This window comes from Podarcis melisellensis (genome assembly GCF_964234715.1).
Source record: "Podarcis melisellensis genome assembly, chromosome: 8".
NCBI lineage: Eukaryota > Metazoa > Chordata > Lepidosauria > Squamata > Lacertidae > Podarcis > Podarcis melisellensis.
Window position 1 is genome coordinate 17397526 of NC_138540.1, and position 16473 is coordinate 17413998.

General features: G+C 47.1%; 1 protein-coding gene across 7 annotated transcripts in view; it reads left to right on the forward strand.

The window, feature by feature from the left end:
• CASZ1 (castor zinc finger 1) overlaps positions 1 to 16473 on the forward strand; it is a 300204-nt gene that overhangs the window by 201205 nt on the left and 82526 nt on the right. The window lies entirely within an intron of this gene.

Sequence of the window (16473 nt, forward strand, 5' to 3'; positions counted from 1 at the left end):
AACAGGGCAAGCACTTTCCCTGTTAATGATGCCTCTTGTCCATCCACATTCTTAGTGTCCAGTGGGTCCTTCTTAAAAAAACACACTTAGTTGGAGGCCATGGAAAGGATTTGAATTGTTGTAAACTGTCTCTTGATGAAGAGCATTTTATAAATATATGGGATATACAGGCCTGAGGGATAGCTCAGTTGGTACAGCACGAGACTCTTAATCTCAAAGTTGTGGATTGCGGGTTCAAGACCCACCCTTGGCAAAAAGGTTTCTGCATTGCAGGGTGCCAAACTAGATGACCCTTGTGGTGCCTTTCCTACCCTACAATTCTATGACTAAAATAAATTTGGCAAAATAGGAAGGTGAGGTCATACCTCTTCGACAAACTGCTGAAGAGGAACAGCGTAGAAAGTGAAGTTGACAAGGCAGCAAGTGAAATTCAGTGTTAAATTGAGCAGGCAGCTTCATACCCAAACCAAACACCTGGATTACCGTACCTGCAATGTATAGTAGGCGTGTTCACAGGGGGCCGTTTGCTGCTGCAAAAGTCACTCCTGACCAGTGGTACTTTGGCATTGTATCTCCTCCCCCCCCACCCCGCCCCAATATCTAGCAGTAGTTCATTCCACCTCTCTTCATCCCCATAACACTCTGGATAGTTTTACAGTGAGAATTAATACTACTACTAACAAATAATAACAATAACAACAATAATAATACTTTTTTCCAGCTGGGGCAGGAATAGTGTCCAACCTATTATCTCTATAATAATGAAGTATTAGTAGCCTCTTGTTGATGGTGCCTCTCCATGAAAGAAGCATTCTGTTGCAGACAATAGAATATGGTTGTGGTGTGTGTTTTGATTGCGAGATTGTGTGAAACAGCCCATGGCAGTTTCTCCAGTTTGCAGATGTGCTCATGGGTTGGCAACCCCTCTGGTACAGTAGGACATGCCATTTTAGGGAGCGAACCTTCATTTTTGCAAATTTCTTCAGCAAAGTCTACATTTGATGAAGAAGTGCATCAGCTGCTTTCGGAAAACCAAAGAATTTTAATTTTACCTTCTGAAAATGTCATGTAATGCTACATAGTGTTAATAATAAATAATATAACTGCAAATACTTGGCAATCATTTTTAATGATTTCTTTGCCATTGCACACACGTTTTCCTTCCCAAGCATAGAAATCATATTAATTTAACCAAAATACCTTTTGAATTCACAAGTCATGAAGCAACTAAATTTTGAAAGCTGGAAAAAATCAACATGCCCTAGTGGTAGGGGTCTTTGGATCGCCACCTCAGTTGCAGTCCATACAGGAAAGGTTTAAAATAAGGCATTTTTATCAACTGATGTTTTATTTGAGAGTGCAGTGGGAGGGGCAAACACACACAAGGAGCAGGACAGCAGCCCGAAGTGGGTGGAGGTCTGCTAGTGTGGTGCATGTGTTACAAAAGCGCAACAGCTCCTAAGTCCTGCCTTTAGGCAATGGTCTGGATGCAGCCTGAGGCTGAGAGACAGTCATTTCCCCAAGACCATCTGGAGAGTTTGTGGCAGAGGCAAGATTTGTGCCAGCATCTTCCTTACCCACTGTGCCGTCTTGGCCTCACACAGATAACACATTTTTCCAAGGCTCTCTTTCCACCCACCCAGGAAAAGGCAGCCTCCAGCTCTCAGAGAGCTTTCAATCCAGGCCTGGGATTGGCAGAGCAGAAGCAGGCACCTGCTGATTTCCCTGACCCTACCTGAGCAGGCCCTCTGACCCCCATTGCCAGCAGCTCCGAGCCCTCTGCTGCTTAGGGATCTGGTTCTCTGTCTCTGGGGCTTTGCTGGCAGCCCCGCTTCCCTTAGCGGACTCGCCAGAGGACAGACTCCCCATCCGCCTGCTGGCAGCCCAGCGAGGCAGGAGACCCTGGCTTGGTCTGCCGTGGAAGGAGCCTCTTTTTCTATATGGAGATGGAGAATTTAGGCTAATGGAGCTCAACCATCTCTAATTTTGCGATGGCAGGAGGATTTTGATTGAAAGTAATTAAGCAAGCTAGCTGTAAAATTAATTAAAGCAAAAGGGGGGATTTTTTTATTGGATTGGATAGCGATATAGCGGCTGTCAAATGGGGGACGGATGGGGGTGACCTGAATTCTCTGCCCTCCCTCCCTCCCGCTCGGGACGTTTATGTCACTGTAATCTCCTTACAGCGGCTGGTGCGCATTTGTTTGAAATAATCAAGGAAATATGGTCAGAAATTGTCAGCTTTCAGATCTAATTTACCTGACAGCCTTGTGCAGGCCAGGATGCCTGTGTGTGTGTGTGTGTGTGTGTGTGTGTGTGTGTGTGAGAGAGAGAGAGAGAGAGAGAGAGAGAGAGAGAGAGAGAGAGAGAGAGAGACTGCGTGCACAATAAATTCAGACACTCGTGATTGTGTGCTCTTGTGCATTGTAGAGAGCACCTCTCTTTTCTTGTACCATTTTAAGCTATGAGGCTCCTCGCTATCTCCAGGGAGGGTTAAGAAACATTTAAGAAAGTTTGCCAATTTTCAGAGAGTCCTGCCTCCTCCTTTGCCCTCCACCCTTCACCCCTCTGCTTTTCCTCTTCCTCTCCCCACCCCTCCTGCCTCCTCATCCCTCTGCTATAACCAGCTTTAGGGTTTAAGGAATATAGGATTAAGAGAGGTGGCTGTAATTCTGTATTCCAGATGGCTGGCAACCGCTAAATCCACTGTCACAAATACCTCAGTTTTAAAAATACTTACAAATTAGTTCCTTTTTTGTTTCTCAAGCTTTGCCCGGGTTCTGGAAGAGTTGCGAAAGCAAAGCACCTCTAATGATGTGACCTACTGAGGTCAAGAAGGGATTCTTTACTTCCTCTTCTTCCTCCGCTCCCCGGGCCAATCCTCAATTTTTTTTTCAATTCTGCTTAATCCAGGGCAGCACAGGAACTGTTGCAACCAAGGCAAGATTGGTTCGAGTAGCCAAGTCTCTTTCGGAATACTTATAAAAATTAAAAGACCCACTCCTGTACTTTTATTACAAAATTGCAGCCTGACAATTAGCGTCAAGATGCTAATTTGAGTCATTGGCATGACGGCCTATGGTGGTTTTGGATGTGTGTGTACGTACGAAATCAAAGAAAAAACTGTTTTATTGCCTTATGCGCAAGAAGCAAGCAGGTGAGCTGGCATCACTCAGCTCACTTGTGCTTACCAACCTGAACTATAAACCCAGCTGTTTTCATCCTGACCTGATCTCACCTCCTAGGCATCGTCCGTATCCCTCTCGTGAGTCCTCGTGCCCCTGGGAGTGGAAATCGGCCATGTCTTGCCCAGCTGGGAATGGCAATTTTAAGGAGGCTCTTTTGCTGACTTTTCAAAGTGTGTCCAGTGCTGGCCTAGACGGGTCAACCCTGTTCAAATCTCAGGCCTGTCAACTAAAGGGAAAATGGGAACAGGACACTATTAAGCAGGGCTGCAGCATTGATTGATATATTTATCCCGTCAAGCTCTGGCTGATTAATCCACAGAGGCCACTTTTTCAGCTGGCAAAGCCCTGTGTTTAACCAGCAAGCCTGTGATTTTAGAAGTGCGCTTGTGGACACGGAAGCAAGCGCTTTCGGGGTCCCTTCTCTTCTCCTTGGCTTTCTCCAGAGCCGAACTGCTTCAGGAAGGCTGGAGGAGAGGACAGGTATGTGACTTTGCACCCATGGACCCAGAAGTCACAGAGGGTGGCCATTTCCTGGCTGTGGGTGGCTGCTTCCAGCTCACCATTGCTGCTTTCCTCTCTGCCGCCTCATTTCTCACCAAGCAACTGAGCTTGCGAAAAGGCCATGGGGGAAGAGGACAGATCCTGAAAGGAGAAACGGCTGCCAGGGGGGCTGCAGCACTGGGAGTTGCTCTGGGCAAAGGTTGCCCAAGCTGGCTGTTGATCCAAGGTCTTGCGTTACCTGCAGTCAACCCCAGGGCAGGTCTGAACAAGCCAGCAATTCCCTTCTTATTTCCCACCGATGCTGCTAGGAGCGAAAGCCTAAGAAATAACACAGGCTGCTGGAAGGAGATTGCAAGGGGAGCTGCGGCGGGTGCCGTAGCACCTGCCTGTGCAAGAATAAATTGAAAATGGGGCTCGCGTTTTTTGCATCCCCTTTTCAATGGTAAGGAGCATTTGCATGAGTGTGAGAGAAAAGGTTGGGGTGTAATTTGCCGTCTCCCAGAACCTGCTCCTCTAATTGTATTCCTATTTGGCCGCTTTGTTTATATGACATTGAGGAGCGAGCCAGGATCCAGGATGCCACTGTCCAGGCCTGCCTAAGGCTCTGTACATACTATCCTTTGAAAGCACATTGCTTCCCCCAAAGAATCCTGGGAACTGTGGTTCAGCCCTCGCACAGCAATGATTCCAAGCACCCATTTCAAACTACAGTTCTCGGGATCCTTTGGAGAATGTCTTGCTCTTGAAAGCCTTGCGCTTTATCCAGGCAGCTGCAATGCCACAGTTTGTCGAAGAAGCCATCCTTTAAGAGGTTGCCAAGATGTTGTGTTCTTTTTAGGGCTGTCACCCCCCATGACTGGCACAGGCAGGACACATTATGCAAAAGTAATAAAATATAGGCAAGTTGGCATGATGTGTGCTGGCCAAGGAGTCCCACTTTTCTTGACCCAGCATGCTAGGAGCACAGGACACTATTTATCCATCTAGCTTAACATTGCTTACTCTGACGGGCAGCATTGCTGCAGGTTGTCAAACAAAGAAGGGTCTTTCCCCACATCATCTGCAAACTGGCTTCTCAGCTGGAGATGTTTAGGGATTGAACATAGGACTTTCTTCATGCACAGGATGTGTTTGATTGCCTGGATGCAGAATTTTGATTTTATCTGCTGGTTTCCAACACGATGACAGTCTTAGTCCTGCACCCTCCACACCCTGGTAATCTTGGCTGATGATGGGGAGTTTAGAACACCCCACAGGCCCTAGTTGTCAAAAGCAATAGGAACCTTTGCTATCCCCCCTCCCCATTCCATCGCATCTTTATCTATCCTTTAAAAGTATCCTTTTATTAAGCACATCCTGGACAAAGCACACCCCAATCTCTCTCCTGTAAGAGCGTCAGAGAAACCCACCATCTTCTCCCAGCTTCATTAATTCCGAACACGCACCCCCCAAAATGCCATCTCCCCGTAGTTTCTAGGGCTGCCTTCAGCTAACGTTGGGCTCGTTACACAGCTTATTAAATCAGCACCTTTCAGGACCTTTGAGGTGAATTCAGACTCATAACAGCAGATTCCACCCACCCACCTCTTGATCAGTGCCCCCCTCCCTTCTTCCTTGCATCAAGCAATTGATGATTTATTTTTTTTAAAAAAGATGATTTAAAAAAAAAATCTCCATTGGTAATTGCCTGGGAAGTAGCTTTTTTTAATACTCTTCTGTGGCTCTGTCAAGTCACTTTCCCCACCTTAGTAAAAGTGAATAGGTTTCACTCTAGGCTTGCAAATAGCCACTCTCTTGGTTGCCTGTGGCAAGTGAGAATTTCCTCCAGCCACACTGGCAGAGAAACGGTGAGAGAGCATCTCCTTCACATGCAGAAGGTCCCAGGTTCAATCCCTAGCAGCATCTCCAGGTAGGGCTGGGAGAGACTCCCTACCTGAAACCCCAGAGAACTGCTGCCAGCCAGGGTAAACAGTACTGAGCTAGATGGTTTGTTCCAGGGACCAACTGCAACCCTCCAGGCCTCCCTATGTGCAGGATGCATCCCTTCTCCCCAGGCCAAACCTCTGCATAATTTGTGCCTGCATGGATTGTGCCATTGAGCTGTGACAATGCCTCTGGCTTGCCTGGGCGAAAAGGTGTATGTGTAGAAAACCTCTGACTTTTTTTACAAAGCTGGAACATAGCCCACGATACAGAGGCAAGAACTTGTGGCTCTGCCCATTTTCCCCTCGAGCTCCATCCAGAATGGGTGTGTGGCCCCCAGAAGCATGTTCGCAAGGGGAATGCGGACCTCAGGCTGGAGGAAGTCCCCTACTCTTGTTTTATTCCCTAGAATTGCAGCTGGGTCATAGGATCCTCTCCACCCCTTGAGGCAGGTCCTCTCCCTCTAGAAAGGCAGAAGGGGACTGGGATATTTCACGGCTTTCCATAAACTCTTTCCGTAGTCCCGGGATTTCAAGGTTTTAGGTGTCTGGCTAAATTGCTGCCACAGAAATATATATACTGTATACCCAAAGCCTGCCCTTGTTTGTGGGAATGCAGCCTTGGGGCAAATGCTGGCAGAGATCTTTTGGGTCTACTCAACAACAATGTTCCCATCCCCCCGCCACTGCTGCCTTTTCGACTCAGGATTTACAAATGAGCAGCAAGACCTTTCCGATGCTTAATTATTGTTTTTTTCTTCTCTCCCTCACCCCCACTTGCCATTGTAGCTGATGACCTATTTACAAAATGGAAGCTAGGAAACAAGGCCTAGATAATTGTCTCGCTTCCTTCTGTGACGAAGTGAAGGTCCCAATCCATGCTTTGCCCCCAACCCTACCCCAATATGTGCAAGCATTCCCAGGAGGCAATTGAAAGCTTCCTGCCTGCGTATGTTTAAAAAGATTTCAGGGGGACGACTAAAATCTCAATGTTTTACCAGCCTTGCTTTTCTACCTGACTGTACAGTTGCATGATTTCAGAGCTGTTTCCCAGCAAGGCTAGTGTTACTCTTAGACCCCCTTGAAATGAATGTACATGACTATCAGATCAGTACAGTCAATGGTCAGGGATGAGACACTTGCAATACACAGTGGAACAGGTTCCCACGAGAGGTGGTGGACTCTCCTTCATTGAGGGTTTTAAGCAGAGGTTGGATGGCCATTTGTCATGTATGATCTAGTTGAGTTTCCTGCAACTAGTTTGAGAACCGCTGCTATGGAAAAACGCCTCTTGGTCTCCAGTAATGGATGAATCCACATTAAGTCAACTGCCTCATCAGTGTTTGACTGTGCCCTAAGTGACATTTCATAGAGTTGGAAGGGACCCTGAGGATCACCTAGTCCAGTGTTTCCCAAACTTGGGTCTCCAGCTGTTTTTGGACTACAGTGCCCATCATCCCTGACCACTAGTCCTGCTAGCTAGGGATGATGGGAATTGTAGTCCAAAAACAATGGGAAACACTGATCTAGTCCAACCCCCTGCGATGCAGGAATATGCGACTGTCCCTTATGGGGATTGAATCTGTAACCTTGGCGTTATCAGCACCACACTCAAACCAACTGACCAGTGGTACAGCTGTCCGTCCCCCCACCTTAACTGATGCAGATGACTCATGTATGGGACTTGGCTGGGATTACTGAGAGACCTTAAGACCCGTTCTGGCTCAGGCCCACATCTGCCAAGGTTTCTCCAGGATTCATTCTGCCTCCTGTAAGAGATGCAGATCTATTCTAATATCATACACACAGACACAAACACAGCCTCCATGCAAGAGCTTCGTCCCCACCCCAAGCTCCTTTGCATTTTGCCCTGGCAACTGACTGAATACTTGGGCTTCCTTTCTCCCCGCCCCCCCGCCAGCTCCCTTCTACCGATAATCCCCTCTGGTTTCATAGCCATTTTTTTCCTGCCAGCTCAGGGTATTGGGAACAACAACAAAATAAAACAACAACACACACACACATATTTTTTTTTGCTGGGATTGCCAAAAAACCCTGCGTGCTCTACGACTCCCCAAACATCCCTTTATTTTTATTGTTCTGTTAATTACTGTTTAAACTTTAATAAGTCACTTTGTCAGGAAGGGGGGGACCTGCGGCGAGGTTTCTGTGCAAACACTGGGCCCAACGGTGACTCTGGTGTAACATAACCCTTTATACAATGTGGGAATGTTTAGACTGGAACAGAAACTTGTTATTTTACTGACAGTTAAAAGTTAAAAAAAAATGAAAAGAAAGGCAAATGAAAGGAGGAAGTGAGCTTGATGGGAGAATCACTCCTCTCTTTCTCTCTTGCCCTCTTGCTGGCATTTTTCACAGCTTGTTTTCTTCAAATGTGCCATCGGCAGGCAGATGAATGATCTGCCCCAACTAGCTGGAGCGCTTTGAACATCCCTTGATGCAAGTAACAGGGTATCTGCATCAGAAGAACATAAGAGCCTGTTGGAATCTCCCAGTGGCCAACCAGTTGCCCCCATGGGAATCCTGCAAGCAGGAACTGATCCCAACAGCACTCTCTCCACTTGCGATTCCAAGCAGCTGGTATTCAGAGGCATACAGCCTCAGACAGTGGATGGAGAACACACCCATCATGGCTATTAGCCATCAATAGCCTTCCCATCCATGAATTTGTTTCATTCTCTTTTGAACAAGTCTGGTGGCCATCAGGACATGCATGCAGAAGGTCCCAGGGTCAGTGCCTGGCATCTCCAGGAAAGGCTGGCTGTGTTCCCCTGTCTGAAACTCTGGAAAGCTGCTGCCAGCCAGTGTAGACAATACTGAACTAGATGGACCAATGGCCTGATTTGGGCTAAACCTGCTGCCTACCTTCCTATGCTAAACCAGAAAGGGTGGGGATGATACCCACTTTGCATTGTGCTATGTTAAAAGAGCCCCTGAACCATTGACTGTCTTTTGTGCCTGGGGCTTAAGCTACATCATGCCACTCTGCCACGCGCCTTGCAGTCATATCCACTTCTGCCTCCTTGTGAGTTGGCAAATACTTGCAGTAGTACCTGTTTCTGCCAGCATTGGGGGGGGGTTGCTCTGTGGGGGAATGACATTCTGCATGCATGCATACATGTTTGTTTGTTTGTTTGTTTTTAAAAATCAGGACACACATTGCCTACAGCTGAGCCCCCTAAAAGCTACCATGAAACACCAGCCCACAAGGCCAAGTGTCTGGGCCCCAGGACCAGCAATCAGGGGGTGGGCTAGCACGCCTTGCAGTTTAGCTGAATTAAGGACTACCATGTTTCTTTTATCCTACCTACCCTTCAAGATGCTTCCTAGAACATTTAATCAGGTGGTGGGACATAACGTTGACCTTTTGGTATTTCTGTGACATATACCAGCACAAAAGGAGGAAGTGGTCATACTTGCAGAACCCTCTAAAAAACAATAGTGACCCGCTCAAATGCAGAATTATTTACTGGGCGGATCTTGTTTTGGTGTTAGTGGTGTTTCAGAGCTGCCAAAGTTGCTCACGAAGCTCTTGGCAACCCTACAGCACTGAAGTCACCTCCACGTTGAGCCGGCTATTTTTATCCCCCGGCTATAGATAGGCAGTAAAGTCAATGGATATATATGATTTGGAAATGTTCAACTTTGGGTGACCTCCTTTGAGTAGCTGAGTTAAACTGGCCAAAATCAGGGCAATCTCATGCTTGGTGGGGTTCAGGATATTTTAAAAAATTGGGCAGTCTATAGGTGACAGGCACACATCCTTTGCATTTGCACACCACGAGGGCCAGATCTGGCCCACAGGGTACGTTTCTTCCGACTCATGAAGTTTGCCTTCGTACTCCCAGCATCCACACTGTGGTTTGGGCTGCAGCACGAAGTCCAATCTGTGCTTCTGCTTGCCCTACAGTTCAGCAGGCAAAAATCAGCACCATCCCAAGTCCCTGGGGACCTTGCACATCCTACAGAGCAGTAATGTTTCCTTCTCTCGCACTGATGTAACTTCTGACACCTTTGCCAAAAACTGTTAGCTGGTCTAGAGAGCATGGCTGCACATCACCCGTTTCTCCTGCAGCCCTCTTCAAGAATTAGTTATAAAAAGTTAGTAAAGAGCTAGTAAATTAGTAAACACATGAGAAAGGGCAGCAGGGCCAGCCACATTACACCTGGCCCTGCTCCCTGTGCATTGGAGATCCCTGGTAAATTAAGATGCTAAAACATTTCCCCTGACTCTTGGCCTTGCTTGCAGCGGCTGATGGGAGCTGAAGTCCAACATCAACTAGGTTGGGGTGGAGGCTGGCCTACTAACCCTCTAGAAAGCAGAGGATAAACTCTGCCATATTCTCTACATAATGCTCAACCGCAACACGGCGGAAATGTATTCCCGTTAATAAGGAAATCTGTGGACTTGAAGTGGGATGGCGAGGCTGGCTAAAGAGGTGGCAGCGTGTGCCTTAGCACACCAATGTCTGGAACCGTTGACCTGCCTTTTATCCAGAATCCTGCCTCCCTCCCTTCCATTCTCTGGATTCCCAGCTTGGTGGAAGGAAGCAGTTTGCAGGCAGAAATGTAGTCGCTGTGAGTTGGCTGTGGTGGTCTAGTTGCAAAGTTTTTAAGCACTCTAAATGCACATGGCTAAAAATGCACAAACTGGCAAGATTGCAGTGGTCTGAGGATCTATGGACCTTGTGTGCCGATAGAATATTCTGTGCAGCAAGAGGGCGGCTGATTAAGAGGAAGCTGTCTATTCAGTGTGACAGTATGGAAGAGGCTTTGTAACGATGTCCAGTATCTAGGTGCCTGTTTTTGGAGGGACATCAAAATGTTAGATGTTAAAAACACCCAATATTTTCATCTCTTAGGTGTTTTCTCAGTCCAGTTGCTTCTCTGGGTCTGACTGCATCCTTGCCTACTCCTGTGCACTCTCTTACACACACACACACACACACACACACACACACACACACACTTACTTCCTGCCCCCTTGCAGTTTTGCTGCCCTCCCCACGGCCAGTGTGGGTCACTTCGGCCAGAGAGTTTTGCTCAAGGATAGAGCCCCCTGGACGAAGGCGAAGAGCCACTCCGTGTGTGTGTGTGTATAAATATATATATAAATATATATATAAAATGCTGAGGTTTTATTTTTCCGTACTGCGCGTTTCCCTAAATTGCCTTTGACTGTGTGCATCGCTAATGAAAGTTTATGCCCTTGTTAGAAGGACAGCCAGGTCCGTTCCAGTTAGGGTTGGGTCTGTCTTACTGCCAACTGCCCTCCCCAGCGCAGCGCTCTCTCTCTCTCTCTCTCTCTCTCTCTCTCTCTCTCTCACACACACACACACACACACACACACACACACACACACACTTGCATACATGCACATTCTCTCCCCAGTGAATCAGTGGAGGCTGTTATAAAAGGGGAGGGGGAAGGAAAAAAATTCCCTATTTGTGTAAGTTGCTTTAAAAAGGTTTTATCATGTCATAAAGAAAAAGGGAAGTACTCTCGGAAATTGATCCTGCACACAAGTCCATCGGGCAGAAGGACGTTAGGATGTTAATGGCCATTTTGCTCCGGGGTGGCTTATTAAAAAATTTATACGTAAATGCTTAAAATTGCATAAATTATTTAAAAAAAACATAGTAAGCAATTTGCAAATTGCACTTCACTTTCCCCCTCTCTTTCTCTTAATTTCTCTTCATGTGGTTTAAAAAATATATATATGTGTGTGTTATTAAAGAAATATAGCCTTCTTGGGTTGCTGATGTTGTTTTTCTCCTTTTAGGGTTCTCTTTCCCCACCCCCTTCCAACACCTTTATCCAAAATGGTTTATATCAGGGTTTTGGTTTTGAGCTTTTCTTTTTAAGCTTTTTTCAAGCCCGAAGTTAGGATTGGATTTCCCCCCCTCTTTTTTTAAGGAAAGAAAAAAAGAGAGAGGTGGGGGAGGTAAAAGAAAGAAGTTTCGATGTGATGAGTGTCTTTTGCCAGTGTGGAATGTCACCCACACATCCTGGAGATCGTACTGGGGAGGTTTATGATGGTTTCCCATTGATTTGTTTCCTCGACGCAGCTGCCGACCTCTATTGAGGGACAAACATAATCAGCGCTGACGCAAATTAGATGGTTATTCGTTTTGAAAATTGACAGAAAAACAATAAAAAAGATGAAATGCTCCCAAATCAATAGATATAATGAAATTCAAATAATCCGAGAGATGAGGTCTCCATGGCAACTGATAATGTGGAAAAGAAAACAATTTAATAAAGGACAGACACACTTTGAAAACAGATTGGGCAAAGGGAAGGCGGGGGTGGGGGTGGGGAGGGAGAGGGTGGGGGCAGGTGGGGGCGGTGGGGGGGGAAGCAAGCAGGGAGGGAGGAGGCAGCGATGGGCAATGGTGGAGTGCTAAGCCCCCCGGGTGGGGGGCACCGCACTTCCCGCCTCTCCGGTTGGCTAACGGTGCTGTAGTGAAGGATCACTGTCCACCCCAAGGACGCCTGCCATAATTAAGAGAGGCTTTCGGTCCAGAAAGTGCAGATTCAGGTTTTAATACACAAAATTATTTCAGGAGCACTGAATCGGAAAGTCGTTTGTTATGACCTTCCTGAGAGGCCTGGAGCAGGGCATGTTGGAGGCGCGGCGGCTGGGCCCGCTGAGTTATGGCATATTTGTGTTTTTATAGTGCGGAGGGGAGGGGGCAGGGGGGGAGAAGGTTAAACAGTATTTACAGCTCACTTGTTTTCAGAAAGGGGAAGAGAAATAGAGTGCATGAAAAGATGAGAGGGGAGAGAGAGAGAGAGAGAATGAGAGAGAGAGATCGCCTTGCCCTGCACAAACGCGCATGGATGGGATGGCCGCACCAAAGAGGCGCTTGGGGGGCTCTCCAACCTATCTAGGGCTGGCTGCGGGGAAAGAGGGAGATGTTGGCATTTGGGGATGAGCGCCTCTCTACAGCAGTCTTCCCCAAGCTGGTGCCCTCCGCACGATTTGGGCTACAGCTCCCATCAGCTCCAGTCAGGACTGGCTGGGGCCAATGAGAGCTGTGGTCCGAACCATCTGGGCCGTGCCAGGTTGATGCCAGCTGGTCTGTGGGGTCCAGCTGAGCACTATTCTGCTCAGCCACCGTAGAGCCACATTTGAGATTTCTGCTGGACACGTATCTCTCCCATGAGTATTCCCATAAACATGGGTGTGCAACGCTAGTGTGCCTTTGATGTTTTGCATGCTCTTTAGGAGTGGGGCAAAATGATTTGCTTCTGTATGTGTGCACATACATATTTTAACGCTGACCCTCCACAGATACATATTTTGTACGTGTGGGTAGATCAGTGTTAAATGTTGATGTACCTAGGATATTGGGACGTGGGTGGCACTGTGGGTTAAACCACAGAGCCTAGGACTTGCCAATCAGAAGGTCGGCGGTTCAAATCCCCGCAACGGGGTGAGCTCCCGTTGCTCGGTCCCTGCTCCTGCCAACCTAGCAGTTTGAAAGCACATCAAAGTGCAAGTAGATAAATAGGTACCCCTCCGGCGGGAAGGTAAACAGCGTTTCTGTGCGCTGCTCTGGTTCGCCAGAAGCGACTTAGTCATGCTGGCCACATGACCCGGAAGCTGTACGCCGGCTCCCTCGGCCAATAAAGTGAGATGAGCGCCGCAACCCCAGAGTCCGTCACGACTGGACCTAATGGTCAGGGGTCCCTTTACCTTTACCTTTTACCTAGGATATTACTATTGTGTTTCTCCAAAGCTTTGGCTCATTACCTGGAAAGAGGGGTTTCGCTGTGTGTGTGTGTGTATGTGTGTGTGTGTGTGTGTGTGTTGCTGTACACAAGTGTGACTTCATGTGCATGCATGCAAACATTCCTATGCCGCTCTGTCTGAAATGGGTGATATTTGCCAGAGTGCATTTCAGTACAATACTTCCTTCTCCCATGTGGCCTTGCCATTTGCATATGCATGTACTCTTGGCTGTGACTGTGTTCCTGTGTGGTGTAGTGCAGGGTACAGCATAGGAGGCCAGAGGCAAGGAACCCCTCAATTCAAATCTCATTTCTAAGTGGCCTTTGGTGTATACCACTCACTCTCTCAGCCCTTCCCTTCCCTTCTAGATTATGGACATAATGATATTCCCCTACCTTATAGGGGTTGTGGTATCGACTGGTGAAGTTTTGAGTGCTGTATAAATGCTAAGCATTGCTATCCTTATGCTTGTACGATTAAAGAGAGCTTTGACATGATGTGAGAGAACCTCCTTGAGAAGGTCATCAGCTTCTGGCCTTCTGTGGCTTCCATCATAAGAACATAAGGAGAGCCTGCTAGATCTGGCCTGTGGTCCTGGCATTCTGTTCTCACAGTGGCCAACCAGATGCTTCTGTGAAACCCACAAGCAGGACCTGAGCCCGACAGAAACTCTTCCCTCCTGCAGTTTCGAGGTATTAAGAAGTACACTGTCCCATACAACAGAAGGGCATATCCATCGGGGCTACTAGCCATTGGTGGCTTTATCCCCAATGAATTTGTCTAATTCCCATTCTCCATGGGCAGGAACTATGGCTTCCCGTTCTTTGGAGGTGAGACTCCTGGGAGTTAGCCGTAGGTAACAAGTTGCCCATTTCTCCTAGCACAGCTCATCAATACTCCTTCCCTAGAACAGATCCCAGGGTAAGTTGTCCAGAAACAGTTCCACGTAGCAGCACCCAAGACTACATTGCCCTTAACGCTAAACCTCCCTTTTATTATCTGCATTGTTTCCTTCGGAGCCTTTGCCTTTGGGACGGAAGAGTTTGAAGAGTCTGATATTTTGGATCCCGTTCCTTTGGCAATGTGCCTGGCTTCCCGGATAACTTTCCGCAAGACGAACCCTCCCGGTCTTTTGCTGGCCAGCAGCTACGCTTCCTTTAGTGCTTCCACTACCCCCACCCCTCCTTTCTCTCTCTCTCTCTCTCTCCCCACCCACCCCACAGCAACCCTTGTTTTTCGCTTGTAAAATGGGGCAAGATTGATGGCTCGGGCTGTGGTGTAGATGTTAACACTTCTGGTTGATTTATGGAGTTACTTAGCCGACAAGTGAGACCACTTAGACTCGTTTTGGATAGTAAACCTTTTAATGCGTGTAAAAATATAAACAAAATTAAAATAAGCTAGAGGATGGAAGATGCAGATTTGGGAGTGACGTTTTAATTTTATATTTTTCAGTTGTTGTTTTTCTTTTTAAAAAAAGTAAAGGGAAAGTCCAGTTAAGACACGAAGCAGGAACAGAACCCCTTTTGCAAATGGCAAGCCAGTGTTCCTACTTTGGGGAAAAGTGTTTCCTATGAATAAAAGCACAAGGGAAAGGTGATAGAGAATGTTATTGATTTAACCAGAGCTGGAGATAGAGATGCAATGGCAGGTATGGCAAGAACGTTTGTAAGTCTTATTAGGAGAGAGACCAAGAGAGAGTAAGCCTAGAACACATTGGCACTTGCTTCTGAGTAGACATGTACCATAAAAGCCATTGTGGATCAAGAAGATCTGGGATGTCTGCATTTCCCTGCAATGGCAAAAGTTATGCTGGAGGAAGTAGATGATCTCTCCACCTCAAGAGAAATGGTTTTGTTAGATGTGGGACTTGGCTACCTCAACGGAATGGGTGTTCTATATATTGCTTTGAAAGGGGCAAATGAACCAAGAACATTTGTAATAATGCTTCACAATAGCACCTAGGCCCTGCTTTGTGTCTTGTGGCTGAGGCAAAAGGAAAATTTGGGAGAGAGATATTTAAATGACTTAAAGGGGGCAACATGGACCAGCAGCTCCAGGGCTTGGATCTCAAACACTGAGGCCAACTTCCCAATAGAGGCCCATGTGGTTGCCAGGCAACTCACAGGCTTCTCTCAGGCCTCCCTCTCAACCTAGATTTTGTGTATATCACAATTGGGCCTGGAAGCCAATTCTGCATATCCTCACATATACCCAGTGCCTTTTTTTTCTAGGGATACTTCATTTTTACCATTTTATAGTTCAAATCAGGAGAAATAAATACAGTAAATGGACAAAAGTACAAAGATTCACAAAATGTTTAGGGTTATGCGTACCCCCATAAAAAGGTACTGCATATACCAATATCAAAATATTGCCCTGGGAAAGTACATGGGGTTTTTTGTTTGTAACAGAAGGTCCAGGATAGAAGTGTTCAGATAATGGCTGGAGCACTGAAGCTATTTTTTAAAAAGGGGGGTGTTGTTGTCCCCCCCCCTATATTATGTCTTAACTATAGTGTTGGGCTTCAAATATACTGACTTAGGAAAGCTCTCTGCGCCCTATAGAAACTCCTCATGTAGAAATTCAAGATGCTGGATCGCCCTGAGTATGAGCACAACAATTTTCATCCCTGGACTTTGGAAGGCCTTTCGGCAGGGCGCCCTCTGTGTTGTCCCTTCCCTCACTGAGTCTGCCTCCTCACTGCAACAAGGTCAGAGGGGTCTTGGAAGTAGATCCCTGGATGGCATGTGGGCTCTTGACAGATATACAGTCATGCTAGCTCTTGGCACCAGTTCTACTCACCTAGCTGTTATCATGGCTGCCTCTCCTCCCTGCTTGAAGCACAACCCCAGAAGGAAGGAGCCTGCTCTTCATTGCCAGGGTACATTTGTGGCATGCCCGTTGTGGCCTCGAACTCGGGATCTGGAAATGAGTGGTGCGCCGAGGGCCAGATATAAGCTGCCCTTTAGACTTCTGCATGGGCTGCAAGTCAGTCATGCAGGTGCTTATAGCGGTGGGCATTAAATCATGGCTTCCCAGTAACATAAGTCAACTGTATATGTGACCAGCACAACATAGGCCAATTTTGTTCTATGTTCA